Consider the following 9,100-nt stretch of genomic DNA (forward strand, 5'->3'; position numbering starts at 1 on the left):
TCGCTCATTTCTTGTACGATTTGACTCACAACTTCCCGCTTCGCCAGTGGAACACTCGCGTCTCCAGTGTCAATTTGATGTTTCACAACATTGGTGCGGCCTGGTTTGGAACCATCCTGGTCAAATATGCGTACTTTAGGAGCAGTTGTTTTGCCTTACTCTGATAGTCTTCCTCTAGTCCCTCCGTCCATGCCATGATGCCATCTGAAAGATCAAAATTGCTAGTTGAAACCTCTTCCTGAAGCTGTTCAGCCTCTTGGCATCTTCCCAAAACAGATGCTCTGGTCAGTTTGAGTGGTGACTTGAACTCATTGAGTACTCTTACCGGGATGCGTCCATCTTGTTTTGTTATAGCCAGTGTTTTTCCTACAAGTACGTTCAGTGTTGATTTGCTTGCTGCTTCGACAACCCACAATTTGTTTGTCCCACAATCTCCATCAACCTTTGCCCAGATGACTGCTTCGGATTTTGGTTGTTGTTGTTGTTGTTGTAGCAATGCTCGCCCCACCTAATAGCCGCGACCGATCACAAATTGTCATCAATATCCTCTAACGGGAGTCCAAGGAAACTTGCCGTTTCAACGAGGGTGGACCATAAGGAAAGGGGTGTTAGAGGCGTTGGTTCCACATTACAATTAAAGAGATGGTTGGTGTCATGTGGGGACACATTGCAAGCAGGGCATACATTTTGTATGTCGGGGTTGATTCTGGATAGGTAAGAGTTTAACCTGTTACAGTATCCAGAACGAAGTTGAGCAAGAGTGACACGCGTTTCCCTGGGGAGTATGCGTTCCTCTTCTGCGAGTTCTGGATATTTTTCTTCAAGTACTGGATTCACCGGGCAATTCCCGACATAAAGGTCCGACGCCTGTCTATGGAGTTCACCAAGGACCTGCTTGTGTTTTTCCGCTTCATATGGCTGGGTTCTCAGGTGCCGTATTTCCTCAAAATGCTTACGGAGATGACTCCTTAGGCCCCTAGGCGGTGCTGGTTCGTCAATCAGATGTCTGTTGGGATGCCCAGGTTTCTGGGTATTCGACAGAAACTGTTTGGTCAGCATCTCATTTCTCTCCCTGATGGGGAGTATTCTCGCCTCATTATGCAGATGGTGTTCTGGGGACATAAGAAGACAGCTCGTGGCGATTCTGAGAGCAGTATTTTGGCAGGCCTGTAGTTTCTTCCAGTGGGTGGTTTTTAGGCTTGGCGACCATATGGGTGACGCGTAGCACGTAATCGGCTGGCTAATTGCTTTGTATGTGGTCAAGAGCGTTTCTTTATCTTTTCCCCAGGTACTGCCAGCAAGGGATTTGAGGATTTTATTACGGCTCGGATTTTGGTGGTATTTGCTGACTCTCTTCCACCAGCACTCGTTTACTGCTGTAGCCTCTCTCGTAGCCGAAATTAAGTGGCACATCCATGTTCTTATATCGCATCGTCTTGCTTTGCATATCGATCTTGATGCCTTGGTCGATTAAGAAGTCCACTCCAATTATGATTTCATCAACATCCTCTGCCACTATAAAATTGTGTAGTACCGTGACGTTCGCAATTGCTACTTCATATGCTACTTCTCCAATTACCTGGGTGTCCTCTCCCGCGGATGTACGTAATCTTGCTACAAGCAATGGTCTTATCTTCTTGTTGACTAAATCTGATCGAATGATGGAATGGGATGCACCCGTATCTACAGTCAGTAAACGTTCCTTTCCATCCACATGTCCTCCGACAGTAAGATTTTTTGACCTTCTTCCAATTTGTGAGATAGAGATTATGGGGCATTCAATTGAGGGAGCCAGCTGTTGCCCCTTGCGGCTGACTCGCTTTAGTTTAACGATTGATTGGTCTTGGAGATCCGATCATCTCCTTCAGCTCTGCGTTTACGACCACCCGCATTGTTGGAACTGTTAGGGTTGGTGTTGCAATAACGCGCAATGTGCCCTGGCTTTCCACACTTAAAGCATTTGACTGCATCATTATTCTTCTGCTGCGTACCCTTCAATGCTTCCAAAATTGTGTCTACCCACTCTGGTCTTTCTACTTCCACACGATGAGCCTTATATGCTGGTTTACTCAATAGGGAGACAGTTTCCTGATTCAATGCATGTGATACCGTTTCAGCAAATGTCAGCTTTGAGTTTGCGTATGTAGATCGCTTCGTTTCCACGTCCCGTATGCCATTTATAAAACTCTGGATTTTTACCCTCTCGGTGTATTCCACGGGTGCGTCCGCATTTACGAGATGAGCCAATCTTTCAACATCCGAGGCAAACTCCTGCAAAGTCTCATTCGCTCTTTGGTGACGGTTTTGCAACTCAATTTGGTATATCTGTTTTCTATTCTCGCTTCCATAACGTCTCTCGACAGCAGCCATCAATGCTTCATAGTTGTTCCGCTCTCCTTCGGGAATCGTCTTTGGGATTTCGGCTGCTGGCCCCTTCAATGCTACGAATAGAGCTTTTTCTTTTCATTCCAGTTCAGCATTCCAGTTGTTCACTGCTGCGGTCTTCTCAAACTGTAGTTTAAAGACCTGGAAAGGAACAGAACCGTCAAATGATGGAGTTTTTACCTTCGGATTGCTTGCTGAAACAACTGGGCGATTTAATTGCAACTCCTGTATACGACCTCTCAAAGCTTCTATCTCAGCATCAATCTTGTCCTCGAGCTGCACAATTTTTGTATCCTGTGCTTTCAGCTTTGATGTTACCCTTGCTTCCTGTGCTTCCAACTGCGAAGACATTTGCGCCACCTGCAATGATAAGCGCTCCTTTTGTGCTCCATCTTAGATGTAATCTGTGTCGACTGTCATTCCAGTTGCGATGACATGTTGGTGGATATTTGAGATGACATTTCGGACATTTGTGCCGATATTGCAACCAATATCATGTTCAGGTCTGTGTTCGCCATTGTCTGCGGTGTTTCATTTTTCTCCTCCAATTTTGTTGCCTCATCGCCATCAAGATGAAAGACATGCTCTTCCACGTCAATTCCTTCTAATTCCATTGCCTGTCGTAGTCGTTCCTGAAGTTCTAGTTTAATGCCGGTTGTATTCAATCCACGGCTCTCCAACTCCTTCTTCATTTGCTGGATCTTCAATTCACTTAACTTTGCCATGTCCAAGTTGTATTCAAAATCTCCAGAATTTATTCAACAATTCCTCTTCTGACACCAATTGTAACGAATTTACTGCAATTCCCCTTATTTGCAACCTTCTGCTACGTTCGAATCACTAAACTGTTGAATAAATAACTTCACTATTCAATAATGCAAAATGGCCTTTATTAAAGTACTTCCGAATATCACTACTATTGCTCGCCAGATAGCGTCTTAAATCAAACTGATTGTCGCGCCGCTACTGTTGCGGCCTTTTATACTCTGTGATTTCTCGTTTGCATACCTCTAGGCTCTTCTAGAATTTACTTAGTTACTGCTATATAATTATAACTACAGATGCACGTGTATAGCTCTCACATGCGCGTGTATTTGTGAGCTACACTTCCACAATTATAATTGCATACTTTTGGGAGCATCTCAGATAAGATATCTGCATGTGTTTGTGCGTTGCTTCTCCGCTGCGTGTACGTTCATATGTGTAGACATAATGATTGAATTATTGATGTGCATACAAGTCACTGGTTAGCATCGGCTTAGAGATGATGGTATCCCTTAGTGCTGCTAATATTCGTTACAGTATTAATAATCCGAGGGCGGAAAATAAAAACGACCCCGGGTCCCTGCGAAACCGGTGGTGGGATCCATAGTATTTTTGCGTAGAACTCCTTTCTGCGTTGGCGGCCTTCGGCCCCGCTTATAAAAAATTACGCTGGCCGGTCCACCAATGGGGTGGTATCAAAATTATGTGCATGCAAAATCCGTTTGTACACGAAATTTTTTTCAGTGCACAACAACATTACAACAACCACATGAAAATTGCCAACTTCAACTGCAAATATCTCCGGACAGAGAATTTTTCTTTTCCGCCTTCGGATTATTGTTGTCGAAGTCAATACGCGTCTTTTGACACCTCTCGATATTTTTGGATGCGTAAGAGCAATCGACCACTGTTCTAGACTATTACCCTTCTTTGAAAATCGCAATCAATTGTGGATTATTATTACGACAGTCATATTAGTGCGACTCACCATCTCAGAGCTATTGTGATTTCAAAAACGGTTTATGATCACGGACCGTGACACACGTTACGGGTCCAGTTTGCCAGTGCTTTATGAAATACGAATAGAAAAATAAAAAGTGCTATAATCACAAGTCTTTTTGTCACTAGAGCTTATGTAACTAGTTTAGAAACCCATTTCCCAAGCAGTATGTTATTAAAAAAAGTGGTGAATTTCCAAAGTATACATACTTCATACATACATACATATTATATATTTATCTTTGATATAATCAAATATTTTTTTAATAAAGCAGCATTTTCAAATATAATTTCAATGTTTATTTATCAATTAACAAATAAGTATTAAAAATAACGGATCTTAATTATTTCAAATGCACGAAGCTGCACTATACTGCGTTTCAAAATATTCTTCGCATGTAATCTTATGGAGCTACCCTGCAAAAATTGTTGGAATACTCTAACAATACTCCTTTGCAATACGTTTGCGGACCACCATCAGCCGATCATTGCTCGTTTTTTAACGAACGTGATCACAACACGATGACGTTCGAACAGCCCTTCAAAAAACGCGAGTACTCTATAAATAATGTAAGGAATACTCCTTTGGGAGTATAGGACTGCTCCAAATCTAATCTGTATTCATACAAAAAATGTGCTCCAATTAACATTGCGATGTCCTAGGAGAGGAGTAGGTGATCCCACTCTCGCTTTGTTTGTGAGTATTCCATAGAGTACATACGTGAGAGTACGTTCCACCTACTCCTCTCCTAGGACATCGCAATGTTAATTGGAGCACATTTTTTGTATGAATAAAGATTAGTTTTGGAACACTTCTACCCTGCAAAAATTGTTGGATTACGTGTTCCATGTTCTTCATGTTGGAGTACTCTAACAATACTCCTTTGCAATGCGTTTGCGGACCACCATCAGCCGATCATTGCTCGTTTTTTAACGACCGTGCTCACGACACGATGACGATCGAACAGAGTTGCCAAAAGTAAAATATTGCATACAAATAACTGATAATAAAATTTTACTATGGCAACTCTGATAAAATGCGCACTGGTTTTATGTATACATACTATAGTATAGAGAAATATTAGTTAAAAAATAACAGTTGTATTGCCCCTCTTCATTTACTTTCATTTTAAATTAAATTCACTTCGATAATTATTTCCGACACAATTCCTCTTTAGTACTTTGGCATATGATCCTCTGTGGGTGCTCCATGGAGTACAAAAGTGAAAGTACTGTCACGTATGTACTCTATGGAATACTCACAAACAAAGCGAGAGTGGGATCACCTACGCAATGTTAATTGGAGCACATTTTTTGTATGAATACAGATTAGTTTTGGAACACTCCTATACTCCCAAAGGAGTATTCCTTACATTATTTATGGAGTACTCGCGTTTTTTGTATATATATATCCTGGCACTATAATTTTTACAAAATTATTTTATAGTACCAGTCAGGAATGTAAAAGTGAATTACAATAATAATAATAACAATGTAAATAATTAAATTAATTATGTGAAAATTACTTATTATAAAAACTTAAAAGTAAAGTATCATACAAAGTAGAAAGGACAATAGATTTATATTAAATAAAACCTGATCCAGTCATCGACTAAATCGCGTTGTGTACAGACGTCTAACAAAGTGCTCAGTTTAGTTATTGTACTATAACAGTAACGTGTTTACTATTTTTTCTTTTGCTTTACCGTTCGCATATATCATTCGACTATTTCCACCAATCACAAGCGTAGGAAATTAAACAACAAAATGCCGCCTGATCCACCGGACAGAGGCGCAAACAGATTTTCTATTCTAAGTGATCAAAGTGACTCCTTTGACTACACCACTTCCTTTCCCGACCTTACCCATAAGAAAATATCCCTTATCCATCCTAAATACCTAATCCTTTCCGCACCTGATAACAGTTTTTCAAAACTCAGCCCATTCATAATAAAAAAATGTATTGACGCAATATCAACACAAGTCGACAGCATCAAGCAACTGAGAGATGGTTCCCTGCTCGTCCTAGCCAGAAACGAAAGAGTCGCCGAAAAATTCCTAAAAACCAAAACCTTAACTAACTCCTGTCCAATTACAATCAAACTGCATGAAACCATCAACACCGTAAAAGGCACTGTGTATGCACCCTGCCTAATCAACGTGAAAGAAGAAGAGATCGTACAAGAACTCAAAAGCCAAGGAGTATCAAACGTTTACAAATTCACCTCCACACAAGATGGCAAAACTACACCCACGGGCAAAATGCTTCTCTCTTTTGACCTCTATCATCTCCCAAAAATCCTCGATGTCGCCTGGTACAAAGTCAAGGTCAGACCATACTTCCCCAACCCAATGCGCTGTCGCAACTGTCAACGCTTAGGACACACAAAAACCCGCTGTTCCTTCGCCGCAACCTGCGATGGTTGCAACCTACCTCCACATCAACCGAGCAACTGCACTCGACATCTATGCGCCAACTGCGGAGAGGCTCACCCATCATCCGACAAAAACTGCCCGAGATACAAGCAAATGAAAGAAGTGCTACAAATTAAAACTATCCACAAATGCACACTAGGAGAAGCTTTCAAAAATACAACCTAAATAATCCGTCCAATGACACATCCAAACGCTCATATGCAACTACAACAAAAGATTCCGAAAGAACAACCAACAACACCATGCAAAAAACAACAACGCCAATCAACGCTAACAAGGCAGCAACCGCCGCTGATCATCTAAAACGCCCAGCTTCCCCCTCTAAATCCAACTCAGACAAAATGGCAAAAACAACTACAATCAACAACTTTCAATCCTTCTCCAACAACAAAACTAATCACAGCACCGAAAACCTAAACAAAAACACAAATAAAACAAACCCAATCACATCCCCATTAACCAACATCACACAACATCTAATCTCAAATAACAGTTACTACATCCCAACAGCGGATAACAACTCAATGCACACAGATTCAGATAACTAGCTTATATTCCTAAACGCCGAGTTACGAATAATTAAGCTAATACAAAAAATACTTATGCTAAGTAAATTCAATATTTTGCAGTGGAACATGAACGGTTTCACCAACAACAGTATTGACCTTGAGCTTCTCAGAAACGAACATCAACCACAACTAATATCAATCCAAGAAACCCACTGCCGCACTGGCTTCACCCCTATACCTCCAAAGAACTACACAGCCTACTTCACCAACCACAACACAAACACTTATGCCAAGCAAGGAGTTGGGGTGCTAATTAAAAGCAACATTCCACACACACAAATCATCAACACATCTTCCATTCAAAACATATGTATAGAAATCCAACTAAACTTAAAATTCACAATAATATCAATATATATACCGCCGGATCAAACATTCACCACCCAAGACATTGATGACTTATTCCAAAATATACACAGTCCGGCTATATTAGTTGGGGATATAAACAGTTGGAACACTTTGTGGGGCTCACGAACGAATAACGCCAGAGGTCTCACCTTCGAAGCTGGAATATCAAGGCATAACCTATGTATACTCAATGATATGCAACCAACACATCTCTCCACACACGGATCGCTTACCCACGTCGACATTGCCTGCTGCTCCACAGCACTCCTCCCAATAACATCAAGCCTGACCCTAGACGATCTACACCATAGCGACCACTTCCCTATTAAAACCACATTAACACTCTACAGTCAACATCAAGAAAAACCATTCATAGCCAAATTTAAACTACAGGAAGCCGACTGGGAAAACTTCGCAAAAACCACAGAAGAAGAGCTTGGGAAAAGAACATTTACCACCCAAACAAATAGAGACGCTGCTTCGCTTATTAAATCTATCCGCATTGGTGCAAACAAACATATCCCCCAAACCTACCCAATAAAAAGCAAAAAATCCGTATTCTGGTGGAACACCCATCTTGCCACGCTGCGTCTGGAGAAGGTGTCAAATTGGAAAACATACAAACGAACCCCCACAACCGAAAACCTTATTCGTTTCAAAATATCTAACGCCAAATTCCGGAGGGAAGCAAAAGCCGCTAAAGCCCAAAGCTTCCAACAATTTTCCAGCACGATCAACCGCGAAACGCCCATCGGCAAAATATGGAGCCAGATAAAAATCATTTACAACAGAAACACAGACACTTCAATCACTGCAATAAAAAATAACAATATAACCTTAATCGAGCCAAATAACATCGCAAACCACTTCGCCATACATTGGACAGAATTCTCTTCCGACAACAATTTTTCTTCAGCCTTCAAAGCAGCTAAGCACCGGACAAGCCATACACCAGCAACAAATCCAGCAAATTTACAGGCAAAGATGCTAGAGACAGCTATCACCTTATCGGAACTCAAACAAGCAATAAACAGTGCAAAAGGGAACACTCCCGGGGCGGACCGCATTTCGTACAAAATGATAAAATTTACTTCAGTTTTGACGCAACACAAATTACTCAACTTATACAACAATATATTTAGCACCGGAGTAATCCCACACCAATGGAAAACAGCAATCGTAGTTCCTATACTTAAACAATCCAACGACCCAACAAAAACCTCCAGTTATCGGCCTATTTCCTTACTACCGTGCCTTGCCAAAATTTTAGAAAAAATTATCGCCAAAAGACTTTCATGGTTCCTAGAAACAAAAAAACTAATAGCACCAAACCAAGTCGCCTACAAAGCCAGGAGTGGGTGCACCGACGCACTTCTCCACATCGACTTTTACGCTCCCAAAGCTCTATCATCTAGGAATCACGTTTCCATTCTTTCAATCGACTTTGAAAAAGCACTCGATCGAATAGGTGCGCATGTCGTCATCGACACTCTAAAATCCTGGGGGATTGGGGGCAAAATATTAACATACATTACATCCTTTTTAACAAACCGTCGGTTCAAAGTCAAAGTCAACAACACATACTCTGATACCCAGCC

Source organism: Eurosta solidaginis, chromosome 4 (genome assembly GCF_040869045.1).
Source record: "Eurosta solidaginis isolate ZX-2024a chromosome 4, ASM4086904v1, whole genome shotgun sequence".
NCBI classification, from domain to species: domain Eukaryota; kingdom Metazoa; phylum Arthropoda; class Insecta; order Diptera; family Tephritidae; genus Eurosta; species Eurosta solidaginis.